Source organism: Lutra lutra, chromosome 4, assembly GCF_902655055.1.
Source record: "Lutra lutra chromosome 4, mLutLut1.2, whole genome shotgun sequence".
Classification (NCBI taxonomy): Eukaryota; Metazoa; Chordata; class Mammalia; order Carnivora; family Mustelidae; genus Lutra; species Lutra lutra.
This window is the reverse complement of record NC_062281.1, coordinates 3,482,488-3,494,927: the sequence shown is the minus strand read 5'-3', so window position 1 is coordinate 3,494,927 and position 12,440 is coordinate 3,482,488. Positions and strand designations below refer to the sequence as shown.

The 12,440-nt window shown below is 52.9% G+C and overlaps 1 protein-coding gene across 12 annotated transcripts in view; it reads right to left on the bottom strand.

The window, feature by feature from the left end:
- TRAPPC9 (trafficking protein particle complex subunit 9) overlaps positions 1–12,440 on the bottom strand; it is a 532,249-nt gene that overhangs the window by 350,965 nt on the left and 168,844 nt on the right. The window lies entirely within an intron of this gene.

Sequence of the window (12,440 nt, the reverse complement as noted above, 5' to 3'; positions counted from 1 at the left end):
AGATCAAGCCCTGCATCAGGCTCCACGCTCAGCACGGAATCTGCCCAAGACGCTTCCTCCCTCCCTCCGCTCCTCTACCAACTCGCCCTTTCTAAATAAACTAAATAAAATCCTTTAAAAAAATTTTTTTAAAACCCTCCTTTCTCACCATTTGAAGAAGTCTGTAAACAATTCCGTCACGTGAAATTAACAATTATAAAGAAAACAGGAACCTCTTGTTTGTCCCCATAGGCGCGCCCCACGGTGGAGCTACCAACGCTATGTCACAAGAGAAGGTCACGTGATCAAAGCAGAGACATAATACGAAAAACATTTCATAAAATCTTAATGACATTAAGTCAGGCGAGGATGATGAACTGATTCTAAAACCACCAGATGCATGACTGCTGCATCGTATCACTGCTCGAGGACCGACAATATTCTCTAGCGGCAAGAGGAGAAACGGGGTGGACTCAGACCACCGTCACCCACTCCAGGTCTCAAACCCAACCTCACTGAGGTCCTGAAAGCCAGTTATGGGGCATCTCTGATGTGAGACAATCTGAAGTAGCCACGCCACCCATGGAGCCGTCTAGCCAGAAAGGTTTCCTCTGCATCCACTATGCCGTTACTCACGACCAGCAGTTTTCAGGAAATCGGGAGAGAAAGAACGAGTAATGCTGTGCGGCAGCAAGTAGACAAGTCTGGGAGGTGGGACGAATGGCCTGGTCATTTCAACAAGCATTTAAAAGAAAAAAGGAAGTGCTAGATTAAGACAACAAGTGACATCACACAACACAGACCAGATACTGTGAGTGATCCCGGACTATGTTCTGGCTTGGACTAATTATTCATAAAACAGAACTTGGAGATCAAATGGGACAAATTTTAATATCTCCTGCATATTAGAGGCAATGAACATTTACGGAAATATAAAGTGGAATGGCACTGATAGAACAAAGTTATAAAACACAGTGCCCCCAGTTCTGATCCCGGGAACAAACATGCCAGGTGCTCACATACACGTGCTCGTGAGAACACCTGTGCATGCATCTTCATGAAAACACGCCCCACGTACCCACACACGAACGTGAGAGCAGCCCAGGATACACACTCTGGTCCCCACTGGGGATTCTCGGAGTCCTTCATTTGTGCTGGTCTTAACGGCATGACTGAATTACCTTCTGCTGGCACCGTTTCTGTAATGACAAAAAAAGTCTATCTGGGCCCATTTCAGTGTGCCCATGCTGCACTGATGTCCCGGTGTTGGTCAGTGAGATCGGGGTGGCAACAGCACCAACCGCATATGCCTCTGTGAGGGCCTGTCAAAAATGACAACAGTCACTTGGGGCTTCATGTGATTAAACTAAGTTCTCTCGCAGAAAGAGATTAAGAAAAAAAATCAGGGGCACCTGGGTGGCTCAGTGGGTTAAGCCTCTGCCTTCGGCTCAGGTCATGGTCTCAGGGTCCTGGGATCGAGCCCCACATCGGGCTCTCTGCTCAGCAGAGAGCCTGCTTCCCTTCCTCTCTCTCTCTGCCTGCCTCTCTGCCTACTTGTGATCTCTGTCTGTCAAATAAATAAATAAAAATCTTAAAAAAAAAAAAAAAGAAAGAAAAAAAATCAGTGCTTGGGGGAAGGGGTAGTGCGAGGTGGAAAACAGACGAGGCCAGCTGAGAAAGACAAAGGACAGCAGCCTCCGCTGATGTCAGCCTCCGCGGTGGGTGTGCATGGCCGTGGGAGAGCACGCTGGGCCGCGAGCCATCGGTGCAGGGGCATCTGTGGGACACTGCCTGGCTGACCGGGGCCTGGCAGGGACAGGAGCATCATGTGGGAGGCCAGGAGTGGAAAGAAACACGAGAAGACCTCTATCAAAGGAGGAGAGAGAAGAGGCACCTGGGGTAAGGTATGGTGCCCGCTCATGTTCAGTCTGGTGACAAGGTGGAAGCGGGAGGAGGACGGTGAAGACTCGAGCTCATCAGCAGAGTCTCAGATAAACCCACAGAAAGTCATCATCGATATGCGGAGAATTTAAGCCAGATGCTAGGGGTTTAGAAGTGCATGAACAAACCTAATGGAAAGAGCTTATTAGAGAAATTCCAAATCATCTATGGAGGAAAGGAAAAGGTGTACCAACACTCGACCTCAACGCAGAAGTGATCGCACTGAGCAGCAATCGTGAAGAGTGTCACTATGACCAATGCCAAAATTTCGTGGACTAGAAAATTCTTTGCATCACCAGGGCTTAAACAAGGTATCACCCGTATTCAGAAGACACAAAGACTATCAGAAACAATGGGAAGTTACTGGATAGCCACAAGTGCTCAAAGGAAGTAGCTTCTATCACACAATCCATGAAGTCACAGCCTGAAGGCCACAGTCGATGCAAGAAAACGAACCCCAAACTACACCAGTTACAAAGATCAGAAACACACATTGCTAAGAGCATCTATAAAAAGAAGGTTATGTCAATCTCATTAATACAGAATACCATTTAAGTGCTATGATCCAGAGGTGATCCTAAGATTAGGAACTTAAATTCTAAGACTGTCACTTCATGGCCTATTTGGAAATCAGAGTTTAAAGCCCTGAGGGCACAACATGGCCTAACTTAAACCTCAGAGCAAATAGGGCTAATGGACGGACAGAACACGGCTGTGTAAGAGGAATCTGCCCAGGCGCCCTGACCCACCTGGAGCATGGCCCTCCCGACAGAAAGCTCTGGCCAGTCACCGTCAGAACGTGGCTCCTGCTGCCCACTCCTCCTAGGTCCTGCACCCCAGGCCAAACCTCACAACCAGACTTGGGACTTCCCCTTGCCCTCTCAACACTGATGCGTGTCACAGAGAAGCATAGACAGGACCCAGAAGCAGCGCCCGAAATGCAAGCCCCTTTCTCCACGCTCCCCACTTCTCCCAACGTCCCCCCGCCTTCTCACCGTTTCAGGGCAGCTGCGTAAGTTCCTTCTGCAGCATTCCGCCTGTTCTGAGGCTCACGGGACTGGAGGGTAAGAAAAGCCACTACTCTGAGCTGCTGTCTCTACATCCCACAGAAGGACGACCTGCTCACGCCCAGGTCTGCGCACTCGGATTTGGTCCCGAGCTACGGGTTCCAGCCCCAAGTTCCCGCCTTGCTTCTCCCCGGGCAGCTTTTCAAATAACCAACGAGAGCCGAGCGCCTGAAAAGTTAGTGACCTCCGTCCCGACCACCTGACGAAGGACAGGGGCTCAGACCCTGCTGTCTCCTGTCCAGCTGGGACCTGGGCCAGAGGCTGCTCCTCCGGGTCCCCCGCCGTGCCACCGTCAGTCTCAACCTGCGGGAAGGTCCGGCCTGGAGTCAGGCAGGCATATGGATTTCCTAGACGGGGGTCTCCGCAGTTTCCCCAAAATTAGCTTTTTAGTGTGTCCATCTAATTTCAGTTATATGCTGTATGCTTCTGTTCAGATTTTATCAGAAATGTTTACGATAATGTCTTCCCAGGAATCCAGGTACTACAGTCAGTCCGGGGAGGGGGGGATCGTCAGACCGTGCTGAGAGCTCACCACGAGCTAATCTAGGAGTCCCTTGAGGAACGTCACATCTTTTCCTAAGGATACGTACAGTCTAGCCCTTTAGACCATTAACAAAAAAAGAAAAAGCAATTAAAAAACAAAACAAAACAAAAAAACAACGTCCCATACCCTAAGGCAGCGGTGCTCCAAGCACGACCCCCACACTAGCAGCAGCATCACCTGTGGCCTCGTGAGAAAGGCGAGCTCCCAGCCGCCCGCCGGACCCACCGGCTTACACGCTCCGTGCCTAGGGGGCTGGCAGCTGTTACCAAGCCCCTGGGTGGTTGGGATACGTGCTCTGTTGACCAACCAGCGCAGCATATAATTACCAGCAGGACAAACCGAGAAAACAGAGCAACTTCTTAGCAACTGTTTCATTGCCTTCCTTGCTCATTCACTCAACATTCATCGAGAGCTGGTCCCCTGAACCAGGAACTGAAAACACAAGGTAAATAAAAGATCATCCGCAGCTCTGACTAACCATCTATAGGGGAAATGGCTTCTATCCCAAACAGCAACCCGCGCAGGACAACGAACCGTCCCTGGCGCAGATTACGGAAATGTCTCCAACAGCACCCACGGCCGCACTGCGGAAAGGCCCTCGCTGACGGTCCTACCCAAACTGGCAGGCAGTCCTCAGCCCATGGCCACCGTCACTTTCCAGATGCAATGTCCATAACGTGACATGTCTGCATGCTGTCTGTCCCTTCCCTCAGAAGGGAAGCTCCAGGAGTTCATCCCATGTACATGCATGCACACACATGTACGTGTACATGCGCACACACGTACATGTACGTGCACACACACATGTACATGTACACACACACACCCTCTGCCATCCAGAGCTGGGCATGTAACAGTCGTCCAGTGAACAGGACAGAGAAACAGTTATGGGGGTTCAGGTGAACTGTGTCACCACAGCAGGCAGAAGTCCCGCAGGTGTTACAGAACCTCAAAGAACATTCTTCTGACTTCTCCTTGACCTGTTTCAGAATTCCACAAGCGGGACTCTTCCCCTTCTCTTACTGCAGACTTTCTTATAAAGTTTTAGAGAAGTTGAGCAGATTAAAGGATTCCTTAAAGCTTTTATGCTTCACTTTGTAGAATGAAATTCCTTCTGACTATTACTGGGACAGATCAGGAATAATTTGGAACTGAATTGGATTGGCCATTTTGTAAGCGTTTATCTCCCCAGGCTAACAGCAGACACTTTCCTCCTTACAGCAGCCCAGGAGGAAGTCTGATTATCCACACTTTACAGACTGAAATGGAAGGTCAGATAGGCAAAGAGCTTATACTCACTGCTCTATAAATACGGCTTAAATCAACAGAGAACGTTTTGTGCTTCACAGTAAGTTCAGAGATTTAGAAATTATACAAGGAGGCAGCACGATATTGTAGAAATAGCCCAAGCTTTGGATTCAGACACAACAGGCTTTGCATTTCAACTTCTGTGTAACCGCTTGCCCCTGGGCTCGTTAATGTCCCAGAACTGTTCGGGCATTTCCACGTGCACACGGCGAGGCTGGGAGCAGGACAGAAGTCATCCGTGAGTCCCGCTTCGAGTGCTCACCTTCCCGGCTCCACGTCCCGAGACGCTCCAGCCAGTACACTCCACGCCTTTGAGCAAGTACCTGACCATGAACCAGTAGCCTGACACGTTTTCTCCTCCCACATGAAGGGAACCTGAATTCTGCTGCCCCGGTCCCCATAAGCCTCATGGAACATTTTCTCACATGTAACACTGCCCAAGAAAACACACTCTTCATGTTCACATATTCAAGTTAAAAAAAAAAAAACACTAAGTTTCCTAAGCAGGTTCCTCCAATCAATCCATTTATAAACATAATTACCAGAATGTAAGAGCACATGAGAACTTTATGAACATCTACAGTTCTTCATTATAAAAGCTAACGCAATAGGAAACATTCAACATGCTGTAAGATATCACCTGAATGGGCTGGGATTCTGAAGAATCCCAGAGTTAAACCGTATGATGATTGAGAAGAAATGAATTTTACAGGCCTGCTTTGCCACATGACGAAAATCTCTTCAGAGGAAACAGAATTCCCGTGGAGAGGGCATAGCTGGACGGCAGCCCGGACGACCTGGGTCAAGAGAAATCTACGGAAGGCTGAGCACGGTGCCAGGCAGTGGGAAGACCCCGCAGCCAGGAGGAGCTTCCAGTTACAGGAACTGGGGACCCAAGCAAGAGCGACAGGAGGCAGGGACAGGAGGCATCACCGGCTCTGCTTGTGTGAAGGCTGCACAGACAAGTGAACAGCAGAGCGTGGCCCAAGAGGGGACGGGAACATGCCCGGCATCAAGGGCACAGAGAGGGAACCTCCAATCTAAGGGGACAGACAGCGCCAGCAAGGACCAGTGCGAGCAGGCACAGCTGTGGAGCCCGGGCAGGTGCGTGGCTGCCGTGGGGGAGAGACCCTCAGCGGCCACCCGAAGCACAGCAGGAGGTGAAGGGGGGGTCCGTAAGCATGTATTGGGCTGAGGAAGGGCCCTTCTAGCTCCAGTTTGCTGAGAGTTCTGTAAGGAAGGGACGTGGGACCTTGTCAGATGCTACTTCGCTAGTAAGATGCTCACACGCTTTCCTCTTTTTGGGTTGTTGACATCAAGAACCGCATTTGTCAGCTCTCCACCGTCAAACCAACCTCGCAGTCCTCAGCTGAACCCTACTGCTCGGTGTTTCACCCAGGGTGGAATCCAGTATGCTAACATGGTACCCAGAACCGTGCTCAGGAGTCTGCGTCGCTGTTTTCCACTCTGTCTGCCTTTGCTAACGGGGCAGTGCGGCCCTCACAGAGGGGTCAGCGGTACTCCCACGTCCAAGAAGTGGTTCAAAGAAGAGTTCAGGTAAAACTCCTATTAATCCTCCTTTAACGTCCGTGAGATGCAGGAGAGAAGCCACCTGGGCCCGGATATGCTCTATGGTGAAGGTCTTAGCCAAAAATTCTACTTCCGTAACGGACACAGAAACAGCCCCTGAGCACAGCCCTGTCCGTAAGCTCTGCAGTGTCGGGCCTTCCAAAGATTTGGTCCAGCGTTCATCTCAGCGTTCAGATTCACGGGCATCGCGCGCTAACAACTCTGTCCCCTCTCCCCTTCTCTCTGGAATCTGCAGTGACCTCTCCTGCTCCCCTCATGTCTTCCTCCCCCATCCAGCTCGCTGCAAGTCGCTAAATTTCATTCACTTTTCTCAACGAACAAGCTTTTGGTTTTCGTTTCTGATTTCATTGCTTTGTGTTCTGATCTTTATTTCCTTGTTTACAGCAGATTTGATTTCCATTTTTCCTATTTTCTTGAAGTTGAAGTGGGGGTCTCCTAACTTGAGACCACCTCCCCCTCTGGCACAGGCCTCCGGTGTGACACGCGCCCCAGAAAACAGCTCTGGCGGTAGCCCACAGGCACGGCGCGATGCTCTCATGTTCGCTTGTGTCAAATACTCTCTATTTTTATTTTTTCTCCCTTCTTTGGCCCATGGTTTCATCAGAAGTGTGTCATTTTGTTTCCAAACATTTGAAAAATCCACCAAGATTTGGTTGCCGGGCTCCAAGTTCATTACTGTCAGAGAATATACTTCTGCAAACCGAGAACCCTTTGAAATTGACTGAGATTCATTTTGTGGTCCTCTTTGTCAGTCCCAGGTCCCCGGGGAAACAGAACGAAAAGACGAAAAATAAAACCACTCCGAGTGAGAGCAGCAACAGATCACGCTGGCCATGGGCCGCCAGGACGTCGGGGCCCCAGGCCCAGGGAACCCGGGGTCTGGACATGCAACTGTCTAAGTGCTGCACGGACAGCCTCCGCCAGCTCCCCGGGCTCACTTCCACGCCAGAGTGGCCCCATGGAGCCGGGGACACCTACCAGCAGCCGGCCTCCTCCGACTCAGCACACCTCTTGTCCAGCAAGTGCCTGCCCCAACTGTCGGAACGCACATCTGTGCATTAGTTCATGCCACAACTACTTCTAGAATGCTTGCTGTGTGCCAGGCGCTCTCGTAGGCCTGCAGACCGGACAGCAGCGGGAGGAAAGCCCCCACTCCGGCAGGGCTGACGTGTTGGTGGGATCCCTTGGAGCACGAAGGCAGCAGGAGAGCAAGTGCATGTCCAACCCAGCTGGGCCAAGTCCCTGCAGAGGCTCTGGGACAAGGTGGCAGCCTGCAGCCCGTGCACAGGAGGGAGCAGGGAAGCCAGGAGGTAGGGTCAAGCCTGGCAAGGCTACATGACAGAACACTGGCCCATGTGGAAGAGGCGGGCGGGGTCCAGGCTGGGGGGCTCGGCTGCTCCCTAACCAGAAGGCTCTGGACAAGGCTTCGGTACACCTTCCACTGCCCAGCTCAGGCAGCCCCCAGTGTAGTTCTCCTCCCCACCAAGGCACCCAGGCAGTCCTTCAATGGCTCTTCACGAACCGCTGAGCAGAATAGACTGTTTTACCCAAACTGCAGGTCAGGAAAGCAAGGCCTGGGTGCTGTGAATGGGTGACTGGGGTAGGGGATGGGCTGTGCAGGGTGTCAGGGCCGCGGACGGAACAGAGGAGTGAGGGTGCATGAGCACCAGCTTCCAGCTCAAACGCAAGCTTACAGGAAAAGGACACTGCACCACACCTGGCCCCCAGCAGAGGGGCCCCTTGTGGGAGCGGCCGCGAGGGTGGCTGCGGCTTAGGCCTGTTCACGGGGATTCGTAAAGACAAGATGTTGTCGACCAGAAGGGCCACGCACCAACCAGCTCCCAGGAGCCAGATATGCACAGAGCCCAAAAGCAGGCCCGCTCGCCCACCTTCTCGCATGTTCCCGCAGGCCGTCAGCGGGCATGGGGCGCGAACGGAGTGCTGTCAGTGGGGGGACGGGCATGTTGCCAGGAACAGTGGCAGTGTCTGTGTGCTCGCTCCAGGGCTCAGCCAGCTCCCGCGTTTTCCGTGTAGTCCAGCCCTGGAGGCCGAAGCTGGAGGCTCCTGACAGGCAAGGCTACGGGGACCCAGACCCACACATGCAGCATCGGCCCACTTGGTAGGAAGCCTCCAACTCACTTCCCCAGCCCACAGCGGGCCAGCCCAGGTTCTGGCGCCTCGGGAGGGCTTCGATGGAGCTCTGGCCGCCCCAGGCCTCTGCCACACCGTGTGCACACAGGCCTTAACACCGTGTGCACACAGGCCCTGACTCGGGGGTCAGCGCCAGCCTCACCAGCCCTGGGGAAGCCGGGCTGAGCAGAGTAACTGCCCACAACTTGCTCCAGTCCATGATCCCGAGCCCCGCTGCTCCCTTTGAAACAGCAGGCAGGACTCGGTCAAATCTTACTTTTAATACAAGAATAAAGTCTGTTTGTTATTACTTCTTGATCTGTTCCAGCCTTTCCCCCTGCCAAGCTCTTACATTAAACCTCCCAAAAACCCTACAGAGGAAGGTTGCTCCATTTTACAGATGGGGAAATTGAGGGTCGAGAGCAGCCACAGTAGAGTCTGGCTTGTAGGAATATTACTTCTAATCTGAAGCCATTTCACACACCTCTTGTCTCAACCCTAGAAATCATTCACGTGGGTCTGTGGCAGTTGGCCAAAAACCAGTCAGCAGCACAGACAGACACGGTCAGCGCTGGTGGAACAGGGGAAGCGACGTTTCTGGGAAACCTCAAGAACCACATGGCATCATCTCCCACGTCTGGAAGGGCTCCCTGAATGACTGGTTTCCATGGCTACACCATTCTTTTGCGGTAACTTTACAGGTTTAGCATGTTTCCAATCAGGTGACGTTATTCCTGCTTCTGGGAGCACAACCGGGGAACAAGCCCAGAAGAACCAAAAAGCCCCAGCAACGGCGCCCACAGCAGCCCTCCCACGCGGCTCCCTCAGAGTACGACCGAACCACAGAAGACTCGCCTCCACAGCCAGGAAACACTGCCCCATCCTTCAGGTTCCCAGCACCACGAGGCCTCCGAAGACAGAGCTGCTCCCAAGTGCCCGCGTCAAGGGTCTGTCACCTCAGTGCCCTCCTCGGACTCCACACACAGGAGCCCATCCTACTCAGGGTCCAACCCCAGGGTAGGGTGAGTAGAAGCAACATGGCTTCAGATCCTTCATCCCCCACCTGCTATGACCTTGGGCGAGTGACATAAGCCCCGTAAACCTGTTTCCCTACCTACCTACTAGAAGGCTGTTTGCCCAGACGGCGCACACGTGGGGCCGTTCTGTACCCAACACCGCTCCTGGCCTGCAGAACACACTGCCCAAACTCCAGTTTTCTTGATAAGAAACTAGTTGAGGAGGGTCCCCAGGCTCACTGAAGAAAGTGGACAGAAGTTTCCACGTGGGTGACGGGTAATGGAACATGCCGAGACCGAACACCAGAGCTGGCCGGATGCACAAAGTGGGATTCCCAAGATACACGAAGAACTTCTGTAACTCCACACCCCCAAATCCACAGTCCAATGTAGGAGACATGAACAGACGTTCCTCCAAAGACGGTATCCAAACGGTCAACAGACACATGAAAAGATGCTCAAAATCACTCATGATCAGAGAAATGTGAATCAAAACTGCAATGAGACACCACCTCACGCCAGTCAGGACGGCGACAATCAGCAACACAAGGAACAACATCCTGTTGGAGAGGTTGCGGAGAAAGGGGAGCCCTCGTGCACTGTTGTGGGAACGCAAGCTGGTGCAGCCACTCTAGAAAACAGTGTGGAGGTTCCTCAAAAAGTTAAAAATAGAGCCACCCTACGACCCAGCATCTTGCACTGGGTATTGACCCCAAAACTATAAAAACACGAATTCAAAGGGACACATGTCCCCGGATGCTCACTGCAGCAGCAGCCACAGCCGCGGAACCATGGAAGCAGCCGCGTGTCCCTCAGAAGACGGACGGATAAAGAAGATGCAGTGTGCGTGTATGTACACACGTGCGTGCACGCGCGCACACGCGCACACAGAGGAATATTACTCACCATAAAACGGAACGAAATCGTGCCATCTGCAACCACGTGGACGGAGCTGGAGAGTGTAGTGCTGAGTGAAGTAAGTCAGAAAAAGAAATACCTTGTGATTTCACTCACGTGCGGAATTTAAGAAACAAAAGAGCAAAGGAAAAAAAAAAGAGGCAAACCGAGAAACAGACTCTTGGGCACAGAGAACACACTGGTTGTTAGCAGAGGGCGGTGGGGGCGGGGACCGAGAGTGCACTTATCGGGAGGGGCACGGAGCGATTCCCGAGCAGCAGAGCCGCCGCGCTGTGCCCCTGAAAGTCACGCAATGCCGTATGTTAACCACACTGGAATGACAGTTCTACGAAGAGGCACAGACACTGTTCACAGTGCAGCAGTGCGCCCACGGAAAGAAGGTGTCACAGTGCAATGGAGAGCGACTGGGTGGGGGACAAACTGACTCACATGACCTGAGAGTCACAGTCCTCTCCTCAGAGGAGACCACCTAGAAGGACACGTCGTATGCGAGTGCCTGACACACCGGGTGTCCCCAGCAGACGGCGCCGCCACTACAGGGAGGGCATTTCAGGACAGCTACGCTCACCTGCGTCCAAGAAATACAACGCACACAGCCTACAACGCTCACCAAGAAAACTCGAGTGACGCCCCAGCCACCACCACCCAGTGACTGTGAGTAATGACCTCAATGATGATTTACCTAATAAATGACCTCCTGGATTTCAAAGTTCTGCCTCCAATTCCAGGACTGCCCAGTGGGGAAAGCCACAGGGAGGCAGAGCCGAACGGCAGAGGGAAGCTGGAGTGCGGAGGGGCCTGGGCGGGAGCAGCGCTGACCGTCCGGGTCAGCTGTCAGGAGGGTCCGGAGATGGCACACCTAGGGCCCAGGAGGACACCAGCGTCTCTCCACTCCGTGCCTCAAACCTGGGGCTTTGCAGTTCCACACTCGAGTGCTGCTTCTCACCTTCCTGCCTTCCTTCCTCCAGGGGGATGCGTCTTCCCACCTCCCAGTCCCGTCGGCTCACAGGGGCGCCCTGACACCCAGCCATCAAGTGTGACCACTCCTACTGCGAACAGCTCCCAGCTACACCCGCCTCCTCTCCCCTGCAGGGCCCTCAGGGGACAAGACTCTCCCCTAAAACCTACCTCCTCGTCACTGCCATCCGCAGATAGGACCTCAACCAAGGAAAAGCAGCTGGTTTCCCTCCCGCCCCGACCTTCCCGCAGCATCCGTGCTCCACCATCCCTGCACCAGACTCCCAGCCAACGTGGCCGAGCTCTCCTGACAGGTCCACCAGTCAAGGCCCCTCCTACATGTCGGCACAGACCTCGCAAGGCTGGGCCTGAACACGTGTTTACTTGACAAGCCATCCCAGGGACCCTGCTACCCACACCCCTACCATAGCTGTGAAGAGTTCTGGGCCTCTCGCTACGCCCTGTCCCTGGGCAGCTGCAGGCAAGCAGAGCTTCCCAGAAGCTGAAGTTGCCCCCAGAGCTTCAAGTCCGGTTCAGACCTCTCCTAGGGCTGGAAACAGCAGCCCCTACGGCCCCAGAAGCCCGAGGCGTCTCTGCACGGATGTCGTATCCTCATTTGTCTTCCTCAGGGCTGAGAAAACAGTTAGTGGGAGGAGCTCCGAAAGGCTTAAGTTTATGGGATGAAACCTGAACAGAGAATGATTAGACCATAAACACATTTTTCAGGGAACAGGGAAAAGATAGGAAATTTTCCACTTTAATCTTTGCACTCCTTGACTCAGCCCCCAAACCCCCAGTATTTCACGGACTAGAGAGCTGGCAACATACAAGCTTCAGTGTAACTGCTTCCAGAACATTCCACAGAACGGAAAATACTGAGAAAACCGCTCTCCACAAATACGATTCTGATATCAAACACGTCTCCTTTCCTTCCCGAAAACACCTAGCACTTCGCCTCTGGAGGCATGGCAGGAACCAAGAACACCACGC